Source organism: Acinonyx jubatus, chromosome C2, assembly GCF_027475565.1.
Source record: "Acinonyx jubatus isolate Ajub_Pintada_27869175 chromosome C2, VMU_Ajub_asm_v1.0, whole genome shotgun sequence".
Lineage (NCBI taxonomy): Eukaryota > Metazoa > Chordata > Mammalia > Carnivora > Felidae > Acinonyx > Acinonyx jubatus.
In genome coordinates this window covers 131252766-131267359 of record NC_069384.1, presented here as the reverse complement: position 1 = coordinate 131267359, position 14594 = coordinate 131252766, and the positions used below count along the sequence as shown (strand labels likewise).

The 14594-nt window shown below is 43.0% G+C and overlaps 1 long non-coding RNA gene across 2 annotated transcripts in view; it reads left to right on the top strand.

Moving 5' to 3' along the window:
• LOC106971613 (uncharacterized) overlaps window positions 1-10561 on the top strand; it is a 72324-nt gene extending 61763 nt beyond the window's left edge. The window contains exons 3-5 of one of the 2 annotated variants that reach the window (XR_008298011.1): window positions 456-6080; window positions 9830-10024; window positions 10284-10561. This is a non-coding gene — a long non-coding RNA (uncharacterized LOC106971613). Of the gene's footprint in view, window positions 1-455; window positions 6081-8254; window positions 10025-10283 lie in introns of those variants that run through there. The other variant, XR_003420985.2, reaches the window with a different exon arrangement.
• The last annotated feature ends 4033 nt before the right edge of the window (window positions 10562-14594 follow it).

Sequence of the window (14594 nt, the reverse complement as noted above, 5' to 3'; positions counted from 1 at the left end):
ATAGGACATTCAGGTATAGGAAGATAAAGAGGTCAATGGTCCCCAAGATGGGGGACTGGGATTTGCTCCTTGGATGTCCTTTGCACAGTGTCCCAATTCACAAGAGTGGGACTGTCTCTAAAGGAGGCTTTTGAAAATCTTTTGTGATCTCTTTACAAACATGAGATGATCCTTGAGAGAAAGTGTATAGGCTGGAGATGACTCTTGACAACAGCGGTTTGCCAATCAGCAAGAGTGGAGCAGGCAGAAATGTAGGCCCTCCCTGACTTTAGAGAGGAGGCAGGGCTGGTTCCCTGAACAGAGAACTCTCATGGCCTGCTGGAGCCTTCCAGTAGGACTCATGTTCAGAAGGCTATGTATCTAGACAGTTTGGGGCATAGACCCCCCCCCCCCAGGTAATTCTGCAATTCTTTTTTTATTTTTTTTAATTTTTTGTTTATTTATTTTTGAGACAGAGAGAGACAGAGCATGAACGGGGGAGGGGCAGAGAGAGAGGGAGACACAGAATCCGAAGCAGGCTCCAGGCTCTGAGCCATCAGCCCAGAGCCCGACGCGGGGCTCGAACTTACGGACCGCGAGATCATGACCTGAGTTGAAGTCGGACGCTTAACCGACTGAGCCACCCAGGCGCCCCTGCAATTCTTAAATAAGGACATTGTGAGTATACTGAGTAAGTTGGAGGTAAGTCTGGAAGAAATTTCTGAGAGATTGTCTTAGAGGGTAGAATTGAAGTTTATGCACCTCATCTGGGGTTGCTCACAAGTGTGGTGGACATTGGATCCCAGTCCAAATTCTGCAACTCATTGTCTATGTAGTCCTGGAAATGCTTCCATATATTCACAGAAGGAAAGGATGAGATGTTCCCAGAGAATTCTCACTGCTAACGTTCTCTGATGGAAACTGGACATGCATTATAAAATGGAGATTTTACTTGAGCCATTTATATAGAACCTCTGAATTGTCATGCAGCTGGAGGAAAGTGAATAAATCTTAAACAACCCACACAGCGTCCCTGCTTTCCGAACAAGAGAGTTCTTGGAAACCAAATTCCTAGCATCTGCAAATACAACCCCATGGAGAACCAAGTCACCAGCCACAAAGAGCCATAGCTTCAGGCATAAAACTACCCTGCATTCCCATTAAAAATGCCCATGCTCTTGGCTCAAAATATTGGTCTGCATTTTAAATTATATTTGCATATTGATTTTAAGACTCTCTCACAACTCTGTAAATAAATCAAATAAATTAATTAGAAGAACTGACTGTGGTAGCTCTCCAACCCAGCAGTGAAATCACTCTCACAAAGTGCATAGTTGAGCTTGTAACCAATCTACATAATTGTGTCCTTGATTGGGGAAGATAAGTGTGCTTTGAAGGCAATCCTCTGCTCCTTACTGGGCCTCTTGGAGAGACCAGAAGACAATGTCAGAGAAAGGCCAAAGGACATTTCTTGGATTGGGTATTTGGGCATCAGTCCTTTTTCTGTATGAGTTGTGGGGGAAAGCATGCATCCTGAAAAGGTAGCTTTGGATTAAAAATTGGAAGCTTTGCATCACAAGAATCAGCATGAACTGCTTTGTAGAGTCTGTACAACATTTTTATGCTCTGCTTCTTCCTAAAAATAGCAATTACCATCTGCATTTTATTTGTTTGTATTTTAGGACTTTCTTCTGAAAGGGTTTGTGGCAGCTTGTGTGTACATTCAATTTTATTGAACAGAATAAATAGCTAAGGACGCTGGGTCAAAGGGAAAGTCAGCTTAGGGAGTAAGATGAAACCAGAAGTAAAATTAGCATATGATGCGTAGATCATGAAGTCTATGCAATTGCTAAAGTGAGCCACTCCGATCTTCCTAGCAGTCAATGTAAAGAAGGAAATATGACTAGTCATCAGAATCACAATATTCATAGAATAAGAACATTCCAACCGTATAATCAATAGATTCCCCTGGTCATTGTCTATGAAACCTGGGATCCAGGATTTTAATCTTTATTATTTTTTTTTCAGGGTTTTAATCTTTAAACGGCACGTACCTAGAGAAAAAAATGTGCATGTTGGTCAGTTACGAGTAGTATCAAATGTTTTGACAATCAAGAAAATGTAATATAAGGGTTATATTCTCTTTAGTTTGAAAAAAATTGTTATGGTTCACACTGGGACTTATGCCTGTGGAGATCCACTCCACACTCACAGGGAGGTGGGCTGGAGTGGACCATGGATAGAAGCAAGGTTTTCCTCAGAAAACTGTATTTTGGACATAGAGACATTCGAGCGCCCAGTGTTTCAGGTCCTTAGGGCAGTGAATCTTAACTCTGGCTGCACATCAGAATGACTGGGAGCTTTGAACAACATTGAAACCCAGTCCCCCAGGGGATTCTCACGTGTATCCAGAGATGAGGACCACTGCCCAGGGAGTGGGTGGGGTTGTTTCAGGTGGGAAAAACCCAGGGTAGCTGCTACCAATCATCGATCATAGCCGTAGTTAGTAGGATGCCCTTGCTATATCTGGCTGTGAATGATGGAAGATCCTGGTGAGCAATGAGGGAAAATGTACCTGGAGATAGTAAACCAGGAGTTGATCTGTTGCATCGAATTATTGGAACTTAGCCAGTTAGTCTTGGAAGACGTCTGCCCACAGGAAGGACTTAAGCCTTTTCAGAATGGGGCCTCCTGCTGTGACATTGGTTTGTAGAGTGACCAACCATCTCAGTTCTAAGTTTCCCAAGCCATGGGGCTTTCATTGCTAAAACTAGGAAATCCCAGGGATAAGTTGGTCATTCTGTTGGTTTGGCTTCTTCTCAAGGCAGCATCAGAGAGTAGAAAGGGGTGACTTGGCCAAAGAGGAAGAGTCAGACCTGAGACACTTGGGACTTGTTCTGAGGCAGAGCAGGGCTGGGGCTTCCTGTGGGTGTTTATCTGCTCAGCTGTGACCTCCTTTCTAGAGGGACTGCCAAGGGCAATGTTCTCTGCCTTCACCTCTGTCCCTATCTCCCTGGGACATCTCTGTGTCCACTCCAGATTCCAGTAGGGGCCCAGGGCTCTGGAACCTTTGGGGCTTCAGGGAAGTGGAACCTCCTCAAACCCTGAGATCTATTCTATTGGCCTCTCCAGGACCATGGCTCTCCTCCAAAGTTAGGGCATGGGCTTTCAAGACTTTTGCCTGGAAACTTTATCCTTGAAAATCAAGTGGGCAGCCCCTGCATTACAAACACTCAGATAATACAAGATTCTCACAGGCAAACGGTGACCTGCTACCAGAGTTGGTTTTGTGGGCATTCACAAGGGGCGCTGTGATCACAAGGGCCCATGCTTAGTTTAATGTTCTGCTGTTGCCGTTTTGAAATCTTTAATAATTTTTGAGCAAACCACCCCATATTTTCATTTTACACTGGGTCCTGCAAATTATTTAGCCCACCCTGCCTGCCACCCCAGCCCAAAGGCAACCCTTCCACTTTCATTCTACCCCAACAAATTGCCTTCTGCGGCTTTCACCAGGGGCGCCATTATGGACAAGACTGACAATAAAATGGCAGAGATTTTACCTCAGGGCCGGTTCCTGAGACTGTTTTACAGCACATCATTGTATAGTGTTTCCAGACACCATATATGTAAGTAACCTTAGGTACATAGATAATAATAATAAAATGTAGTCAAATAATTAGGAAGTGATGAATTTTGAGCACCCCATTACCTTTTTTTTAATGTTCATGTAAGTATAAATTTATATAATTTAATTTTTAATAATGAGCATGTTTAGCAACCAGCTAGCAAGATTCCTAACATTTAACAACTGGCTGTCATGAGCCAGCACCATTTGGCTCAAGCACGTCTCTACCTCTGAAACTGGACTCCATGATTAACAGTGCTGTGATCAACCAACGATGTTCTCTTAAGAGCATAGAAGGGACAAGCGGTGGAACACATTTTCTAGAATGTCAGTGACTTTACGAAAACAACTTTTTTTTTTTTTTGTAATTGCAGAGAGCCTGGAAAGGAAATGGCACATTTCTCCCTGGGAGGCAATATGTCAATCTTGCCCCTCGTTTACAATGCTTCTTCAGTGGTATCTCACTGCGTTTCATTGGCATGGCCAAAGTTCTGGAAAGAAAGGAGTGGGAACAACCTGGGGAAGAATTTCTCATTTTTGCCCCAAGTTGCTAACAACTCCATTAATACTGTACTCTACAGAAAAGTCAACTGCTGAAATGTGGGCGTAAATACTTTTGCAGATTCTTTTGCTTGAGTAGAGGGAGTGTTTGAGGTCTGAATTTCACAGTTTAATATCTCACCAAGACTTTCTACACCAGCTTTCCCATTTCTCTTTTGTTTTTCCTGGTGGTATTTTCCAGCAGATGAACAGATCAGGGGTCTGCCTGGTTCTTGAAGGGAGCAGGCAACAGCTGCCTCAGTAGAAGCATGAAGGAATTAATGTGACTTCCAGAGTGTCAAAAGTCTCTTAATGAGCTGTTAGCATTTGGTACAACTTGCCACAGTGGCTGTGACTTGAGGACTTCCAGATATTGCTTTTGGAGTTGAAAAAACTCCCTGAGATCTAGGGCCCAAGCTCCCTTTCCCCCTCTCTGTCATTAAATATCTGTGGTTACTGCAAGAATCTGCCCATAGTGGGTGTTTGATAAACCTATATCCCAAGTTGATCAGTTAGAGGGTGTGAGTTATAGTGAAGGGATAACCGTTCTTACCAATTTTTTTTCATTTCTTTATTGAGTTACAATCTACATGTAGTAAAATACACATATCTTAAGTGTATAGCTCGATGCTTTTTTGCATATACATATGTAAGTATCCATGTGACCACCACCCTATCAAGATGTACATTTCCTTCACCCTAGAAAATTCCCTTGTGTCCTTTTCCAGTCAATACCAACTACCCCAGAGGTAACCACTATTTTCATCTTGTCATAGGGCTGCCGTAATAAAATACAATAGACTGGGTGGCTTAAACAACATAAATTAATTTTCTCACAGTTCTGGAGCCTCCAAGTCCAAGATCAAGGTTCTGGCCAATTCAGTTCCTGGTGAGAGCCCTCTTCCTGGTTTGTAGATTGCCACCTTCCCACTGTGTCCTCACATGACCTGTTCTTTGTATGTATGTGAGCACTGTGGTTTCCCTTCTTAAAAAGACACTAATCTTGGGGCGCCTGGGTGGCTCAGTCGGTTGGGCATCCGACTTCAGCTCAGGTCATGATCTCGTGGTCTGTGGATTCTGGCTCCATGTCAGGCTCTGTGCTGACAGCTCAGAGCCTGGAGCCTGTTTCAGATTCTGTGTCTCCCTCTCTCTCTGCTCTTTCCCCGCTAACACTCTGTCTCTCTCAAAAATAAATAAACATTAAAAACAAAAAGAAAGAAAGACACTAATCTAATTGGATCAGGGCCTCTCCATTACAGCCTCATTTAACCTTGATTTCTTTCTTAGAGGCCCCATCTCCAAATATAGCCACACTGGGAATTAAGGCTTCAACACAGGAATTTGGGGGGGGGGGGGGACACACAAACATTCAGTCTATAATAGACCTCTATCACAGAGTAGCATTGCTGGTTCCAGAGTTTCATGGAAATGGAATCATACCATATATGCTCTTTTGTGTGTGTTTCTTTTGCTCAATGTCATGCTTTTGAGATTTGTCCATGTTGTTGCATGTGTCAGTGCATCTTTCTATAGCTGAATAACATTTTGTTGTATAAAGAAACCATAATTGGTTTATCCATTCCCTATTGATGAACATTTGAGTGGTTTCCAATTTTCCAAGAGATATTTATTCTTTGTAGGGCTCTGTGTTCGCTCCTGGGCTATCAAGAAATGTAAACTATGTCCCTGCCCATCAGAAGCTGATGCTTGGGATCTGTGCTTGAAAAACAGCTAAGATTGCACCAACATATCAAACAAAATATGACTCTGACTCAATGAACACAGACTGAGTCAAGGACTCAGAAGGAGGGAGTTTTTTAAGGAACATCAGTACAGTCTGTTTGTAAATACATGCACTTAGAAGATGAGCCAGCTTTAAAACATCAGCTGCCGGAGAACCAAAAGCAACTTCAAGTGAGGTCGGAGCTGGCAGGTAGTTGGGCCTGTTGCATGGGTACCTCTGGGAAGCCTCATAAATGTCCCATTGCCTGTGTCCTGGGCCAAAGAGCTTAATGAAGTGGGAGTAGGGTGAAAATATTCCCCTTGGAATACAGCTGGCTCCTGTCTTGTTTTTGTGGTTTTCTCCAAGAGGGTGGGGAGGGAAACGTCTGTCCTCAGAAGGACAACCAGATGCCACATCTATGGTCAGGAAGGGCTTTCCGTGGCCAGGCATAGATGTTCCAAGCTGTGGGAAGGCAGGGTGGGCAAAAGGGATATTGGTCCTGGGTCCCAGTTTGGGGTCTAGAGGGTGCATGTTCAGCAGCTCTGACCCAAAATCAAATTTGGGTGAGTTGGGTAGAGTTTTGGGCACCAAGAACAGTGCCGTAAGCGTAGATATGGGGCTGGAACATGACTGCCCCCAAAGGGGACCTGAGAGTCTGTGGGCAGAGCTGCTAACATCCCTGTCCGTGAGGCTGAGAGTTGAGGTCTCATTTGTTTTCATAAACCTTTGGAAGCTCACCTCTCCAATTCCTACCCACCAAGCTCTAATTCTTAGAGCTTTGCCTTTCCTTAGAGCTTTGCCTCTAAGGTCACTTTCAACTCAATCATGCTGTGTGACCAGAATTGGTCACACAGCATGATTGAGTTGAAAGTGACCTTTGAGCTCCTAAGCATTCAGAGGTGAAAGAGTGGTAGAATGGGCAAGTTTGGGGAGATTTCAGGAGAGTTATTCAGTGAAATCTCCAAATGATAGTTTTATGACCATGTTGGTGTTAATGACATCAATAATATCACATAATAATGATGTCCTGGTTGCTTGGGTTTTAAATTTTCTTAAAAAAATTTTTTTTCATTGAAAGGACAAAAAACATCTTACATAAAATTTGGGGGGGGATGAGAAATCTTCCTATGAGCACCTCCTCACAGATATTTTCATGTTTGTCTTAACTTCCAGTTCCTATCTTAAATACTGTCTTCTCACAAGCTCACCTCAGCATTTTCCATGTTGCTGCAATAGTCTTGACAATGATTATACTTAATAGCTGCATAATATTTAATGTTGATGTACCACAATTTTTTATTTTCCATTGCTGGACATCTTAGCATCCTGATTTTCCTATTATCTATAACTCTGCAACTGAATAATTCCTTTAAAAAAATTTTTTTTTTTAACCTCAAGGTGCCCCTTACCGCAACCCTGAGGGAGGCCCAGGGTGTCATCAGTGATTGAAGAACAGAAAGATGAAGAGGACTCATGACTTAAGACTGTATTTTTGTGGGTCCAAGGAGAACCAAAAATAGAGGTGCTGTGGGGAGAACTTCCCAGGGCATAATTATTAAAATGCTTAAAAAAAACCATAATTCCCATAAAAATACATTATGAGTACATAATGTTTTTTTAATGTGTATTTATTTATTTATTTATTTATTTATTTATTTTACATTTTGGCACATATTTTATTAGGATAAACTTCTAGAAGTGGAATTGCTGTGTCCAAGTGATATGGTGATGCTTTTTTTTCTTTTTCAAAGAAAGGAAATAATTTTTAATTTGAACTTCCTCTTCTAGTTTTATGTTGGAAAGGAAAGCCTTTCAGTCAAATTACCTAAGAACCATATTGCTTAAAACAAGACATGCTAAAAAAAAAAAAAAAAAAAAGATGAAAACAGAAAATAGAACTTGTGCTTTAAGCCACCATGATTAGCCTGTCAGCTTGTAATTTTGGTAGCACTTTCTCAAAGAAATTCATTGCTATGCATGTTCTTTTTTTTAATTTTATTTTTTTAATTTACATACAAATTAGCATATAGCGCAACAATGATTTCAGTAGATTGCTTAGTACCCCTTACCCATTTAGCCCATCCCCCCTCCCACCATCCCTCCAGCAACCCTTTGTTTGTTCTTCATATTCAAGAGTCTCTTACGTTTTGTCCCCCTCCCTATTTTTATATTATTTTTGCTTCCCTTCCCTTATGTTCATCTGTTTTGTCTCCTAAAGTCCTCATATGAGTGAAGTCATATGATATTTATCTTTCTCTAATTTCGCTTAGCATAATACCCTCCGGTTCCATCCACGTAGTTGCAAATGGCAAGATTTCATTCTTTTTCATTGCCAAGTAATACACCATTTTGTGTGTGTGCGTGTGTGTGTGTGTGTGTGTGTGTGTGTATATATATATATATACACACACACACACAACATCTTCTTTATCCATTCATCCAGTGATGGACGTTTGGGCTCTTTCCATACTTTGGCTACTGTTGATAGTGCTGCTATAAACATGGGGGTGCACGTGTCCCTTCGAAACAGCATACCTGTGTCCCTTGGATAAATACCTACATAATGTTTTTTTTTAAATGTTTATCTATTTTTGAGAGAGAGAGAGAGACAGAGCACAAGTGGGGGAGGGGCAGAGAGAGAAGGAGACAGAGAATCCAAATCAGGCTCCAGGCTCTGAGCTGCCAGCACAGAGCCCAATGCATGGCCCAAACCCATGAACCACGAGATCATGACCTGAGTTGAAGTCAGATGCCCAACTGACTGAGCCACCCAGGTGCCCTTCACAGTTTTATCTTAATTCATTAATAAGGAACCAGGTGTATAAGATGTACAAGATAACGTATATATGGAAGTACAAGAAAAATATGGAATAAGTTCACTAAGTTAGAAACAAACTAGTTATTTTTTTCAAGGCAATAAAACCATAACCTTTAGAATTATAGTTTCTATCAAACAAATGCCACTTTTCTCTCTATAGGAAAACAATCATTTGTATCACTATTGGATAAAAACCATTTGTACCTTAATGATTTTCAACAAATTAATAGCTAACCTTGGAGAGTCATAAAATATTGACTCAAGACTAAATAGCAAGTCAAACGAAGTTTGACTAGAAAGTCAAAGGACCCCAAGGTAGGCTTGACAATAGGGGTCATGTATCTACTTTGCTTTATTTCTGACTTTTTGATATTGTTTTTCTTGAAGAGAGAAGTGACCAAGGAGGAGACTCCATATTATTGATGATATTAACTGCCTCTCCAGTTCCTTCAGTGCAGGGGGGCCCAGCTGGGTTGTGCTCCTGGCTTCCAGCCGTGTGGGGTGCAGAGGGCCTGTGAGCACAAGAAAGGGAGCTTTGAATAACGAATGCACAGCCTCTGGGGATGGATGGAGAGGGAGGGTCCACAGCGTGTGGGAGGAACAGGAGCGGAGCCCTGGGATTTGGCTAGAGCCCCAGACTACCCCTAACTCACAAGGACTCTTGGAAGGCTGAGTGGAAGGGAGTTTAAAAGCTCGGGTGGAATCTGTTCATTTTACCTAATTGAGTGATCCTTTTCTTACAGGGTAGAGTTCTGCCCGGTGCTTTTGAGCCATTAACAGGATTGTTCACTCTCATCACTGCACCTTTTTTGTGTTGTTTAATTTTTTAAGTTTGTTTATTTACTTTGAGAGAGAGAGAGACAGAGAGAGACACACAGAGAGAGAGAGAGCACTGGGGAGGGGCAGAGGGAGGAAGAGAGAGAGAATCCCACTGGCAGTATGGAGCCCAATGCAGAGCTCAGACTCACAAACCGTGAGACCATGATCCGAGTCAAAATCTAGAGTGGGAGGCTCAATTGACTGAGCCACCCACGCGCCCCACCACCGCCCCTTTCTTATCCCAAACATCCCTTACTTAGCACACTGAACCTGGAAGTCTAAATGACAGTCTCTGCCTCTGGCTTTGTTCTTTCCCTTCCAGTTCCTGGCCTGGGATCATCGTTGCCCCCTCCTACCTTTCCAGAGCAGAACCTGGCTCTTTGCGGCACAACAGTGGGGGTAGCTTCTGATTAGGAAAGAGAGCTCCAGTCAGGGTGGCAAATTTGTCCCGGTATTCCCAGAACTTCCTGGATTAAAAAATTGAAAGTCCCACATCCCAGGAACCCCCTCATTCCAGGTAAACTGGGACAGTCGGTCACCCTAAGTCCAGTCCCACTTGCCATCCAGGCAGCTGTTGGATGCTGCTGTTCCCAATCCCTGCTGGTTCTTTTAACTCTTTCCCCTCAGGTTTCCTAGTCTTAATGTTCTCATTGAAGCTCTCTTAAATACCTTCTTAATTTGTGAAGCTCAGGCCTTAGCTCCAGACTCATAAAAGTTTCCTGTGTCTTTCATTCTGGAACAGAAATGGATACAAGTTTTACATTTTTGTTTTCTAGCAAGGAGGTATTTGTGGAGGCTTCCAAGAAGACAAACTGAACAGGATGGGATGTTTGCTTTCATGGATCAGAAATGAATCACATCACTTTCTTTCAGTAACGACACAGAGTTGCAGAGTCACAAGAAAGAAACAACAGAAAGAAAATGTTTTCGGGGTGGGGGGGAGGTTGTGAATAAAGGCTCCTGAGTGGAGACCCAGGATTGTGAGGCAGAGATTGACAGTGTTTGACTGTGGTTGCCTCTAGAAGGACAATAAACTTGCCATGCTTATTTACAACTAGGTGCTGTTTCTGAATGCTCTCTCTAGGCATTTATTCTGCTCCAGGGTCTTTAGAAAAACAGGTTAATAACTGGCCAAGGGAAGGGGGGAAAGGGAGACTGTCGGTGTGGAATGGTCCGTGCCTGAACTCCTCTCAGGGATGAAGGCAAAAGCAGATCCCTGGATAAGGGGGCGTCGTGCACAGCTCTGAAAATAAAATGTTATTGGCTCAAGTCTGAAACTGTCACTTTCCACTGAGATGGAATGTATGACTCAGAAAAGAGAAGCACCAAATATTATGCAGACTGCCTTTGGGGAAAGAAAAAAAAAACACCCACTTCTTATAAAAACACTTTTTTGGGATGAAGGATCTGATTTCAACTGATGAGTCATCACTGTGTTTTTTTACCACCTAGCCAAAAAATGAGGTTTTTAAAAAAGCATTTCTTGAAGCAAATTCTTCCACTGCTTGGGTTTCTCTCATCTGAGAGAGAAGGCATTCCAAGCACTTCTATCCACAGTGCCAGAAGCTGTCCCAATTAGCAGGAAGGATGTAGTGGGACAAGATTTGTAACCATCAAGCTCCAGATTCATCATGAACAAGCAACCTGAAGGTAATAGTTGTGATTTAGAAACAAGAAATTATCAAAAAATAGATTTTAAAACACAAATTTCAATTAGTGAAGAGTATGTTTTAAAATGACACAGTGAATGTTAGAAGCAAAGGGATTTATGAGAGCTTGGTGAGAGTGTTGTAGTAGAGGTGACCTGTCTTGGTTTACCAAGGACAGTTTTATTCATGCTTGAAAAGCACCCGCTTTTGCTCTCAAAACGTCTTGCATTGGACAGTGAATTATATGGTCATCTTAGCTATATTGATTCTAAAATATGCCTGAAGATTCATTGACACTCTTCCCGTCAAGAAGTCTATATCCATTCCTCTTGAAAATGGATGAGCTTTTGTAACTGTTTGGGTAAGTGGTGCGTGATATAATATGGCTTCTATTCTGCTCTCTCTCACACACCCTAGAAACTCAGCCACCGTATTTCAGGAAAGCCCAGGCCACATGGAGAGGCCATGCGTATGCGTTCCATCTGATAGCCCCTGCCGAGGTCCCAGCAGATAGCCGTCATGAACTTTCAGACAGTTGAGTGCATTTTCCTTCAGATGATTCCAGTTCCCAGCTTTGGAGCCACCCCAGCCAATGCGAACTAGGGCCGATATGATGCAGTCCATCGTCATTGTTTTAAGGCTAAGCTTTGGGATGATTTGTTATGCCGCAATAGACAATCAGAACATCACTGTGTTTTTATTTCTTAAAACTGTCCCAATTGTGATATATAAGTATTTTTTAAACGATTTGCTTTATGGATTTATGGAATGAATAGATGAATACAAAAACCCGGAAAGTACACGGGAGTGCCAGTGAAGTGGAAATGAAAATCAGACCAGTTCCTGAGGATCCAAAAAATTATTTTGGTTATTAGAAAAGCGAGGAAGGAATATTGCTCACATAAGACATCTGTGGAGCTGGCTGCCATTTTGTAAGTTTGCATTTGCCAACCATCCAATCATGTCTGGGTGTACACTATCTCAACAAAAGCCTTTTATAATCTTTTGACACCTTTAAGAGTTAGGTTCAGGGTAGATTCTTGGTTCAAGCAATTTCATCAATGCATTTATACAAGATTTAGCTGTAATCACATACCAAAACAAGTATCGTCTCTCATGGGTGGAAACTTTTCAAAGGGAAATAACTTCTCAAGAAAGGAGCAAAACAGAACAAAACACCAATTTATCAATTTGTGAACACCAGGCAGAACTCAAGGTCCTGATGAATGAGCTTGGCGAGAGGAAGATGGATTCAGGGCCAGAACCAGCTAACTGCCTCAGATGAGAGTGACGGGCCGTGCAAACAATCACAGAGTATGAATGACTGTCTTTGGGCTTCTCGGGTGTTGACTGCAGGTGAACAAATTAAATGCCTCTTCAAAGAACTGGGCCTCAGAAGAGTCGATGAGTATCTCCTACTACTGGGGGAGGAACAGACAACCTTGTGAACTGGAGCCACTCAAATGTCACATAACTTAACACTGGTAATCCTTCTGTCTACACCTCTTCCATCCTCCGCTCAGTTTCCCCAGTGTCTGTATCTCCAGTCTCCTTGGAGGTGGGAGAAAAGTAGACATTAAATACTGAAGATGGGGAAGGGGTTCTTGCCCACTCTTATTAGCTGGTGTTTGCACACACGCCCTTCTTTTTATTTTTTATTCATTTGCATTTTTTTAAGTTTTTTTTTAATGTTTATTTTTGAGAGGGAGACAGACAGAGCACAAGGAGGGGAGGAGCAAAGAGAGAGGGAGACAGAATCTGAAGCAGGTTCCAGGCTCTGAGCTGTTAGCATAGAGCCTGACGTGGGACTCGAACTCATGAACCATGAGATCATGACCTGAGCCGAAGTCGTCCACTTAGCCGATGGAGCCACCCAGGCACTCCTATTTTTTTAAGTTCTAATCTATTTACTTTGAGAGAGAGAGAAACTGCACGAGGGGCAGAGAGAGAGGAAGAGAGAACCCCAAGCATGTTCTGCACTATCAGTGCAGAGCCTGATGCGGAGCTTGAACTCACAAACCAGAAGATCATGACCTGAGCCAAAGTCGAAGACTTAAACGACGAAGCCACCCAGGTTCCCGTATACTCCCTGCTTTTTAAATCCAGTGTTCCATTTATGGTGCAATGGGCTGAATGTTTGTGCCCCTGCCCCAATTTGTATGTTGAAATCCTAACCCCCAGTGTGATGGCAGAAGCGGGGAGGCGGTGGGGGGGGGGGGGTTTGGAATGTGAATAGTAGTGTAATTACTACTACAGGCAATAGGCAAGAGGGCTCTCTTGCCCTCTTTCTTCCACGTGGGGCTACAACAAGAAAACAGCAGTCTACAACCCCGGAAGAGGGGTCTCACAAGAACCTGACCATACTGGACTGATCTCTGACTTCTGACCTCCAGAACTGTGAGAAATAGATGTCTGTTGTTTACAAGCCCCTCAGTTTGTGGCTATTTTGTTATAGCAGCCTGAGCTAAGACAGCCACCAAACCTCTGTCCTTTCTAGACTCATTGTGTTCTCTCTTCCCTCTGTAAGTTTGCCCTGAAATGCCCTATCATTGCCCGTCCCGTATATTCCCTATAGTTAACTTTGAGTGCTCTCCTCTTTCAGGGGTCAGTTCAGGTGTTGTAGTGGAGGCTGCCCGCACCCCACCAAGATCCCTGTTAGTCGGGCAGGTACACTCATCCCAACTGCTGAAAGCTACATCCCTTCCCACAGATTCACCCGCAGCCAGCAGGAGCTCCTTCTCCCAGAATTATGCAGGATGTTAGGCACCCTCCTCCTGGGGAGCAGCTTATAGCCCACGACTGACGGATAAGGAGTACAGAAGTCTGGCCTCTTCGACTCCATGAAGGGCAACTCTGGTGCAATTGACACTACCTTCCAGATACACCCTTGGGATCAAACTAAGGCTAGACTCCACCGCTGAAATCACATCTCTGCCTACCTGCTCCCCCTGCTCTGTCATGCTTCCCTCATTTCTTCACAGAATTTTTCTGATCTCCTTCAATAAATCACTTGTCCAATGGGGCTCCCGGGCAGCTCAGTCGGTTCGGTGTCCGACTTCAGCTCAGGTCATGATCTCGTGGTTCGTGGGTTCGAGTCCAGCATCAGGCACTGGCCGTGCTGACAGCTCAGAGCCTGCAGCCTGCTTTGGACTCTGTCTCCTTTTCTCTCTGCCCCTCTCCCACTCGTGCTCTGTCTCTATCTCTTTCTCTCTCTCAAAAATAAACATTAAAATTTTTTTTAAAAATCCCACACTCTAAACATAAAATTAAAAAAATAATAAATAAATAAATCACTTGTCCAAGATTTCTCCTTTCAGGCTCTCCTTGGAGGAGGCCTAACCCAAGCAGATGATGTTTCTTCTGGGAGACTTTCCCTAACCATTTTCCATACAAACTGAAGGGAACTTATTTTTTTTTTAATTTTTTTAATATGTTTAT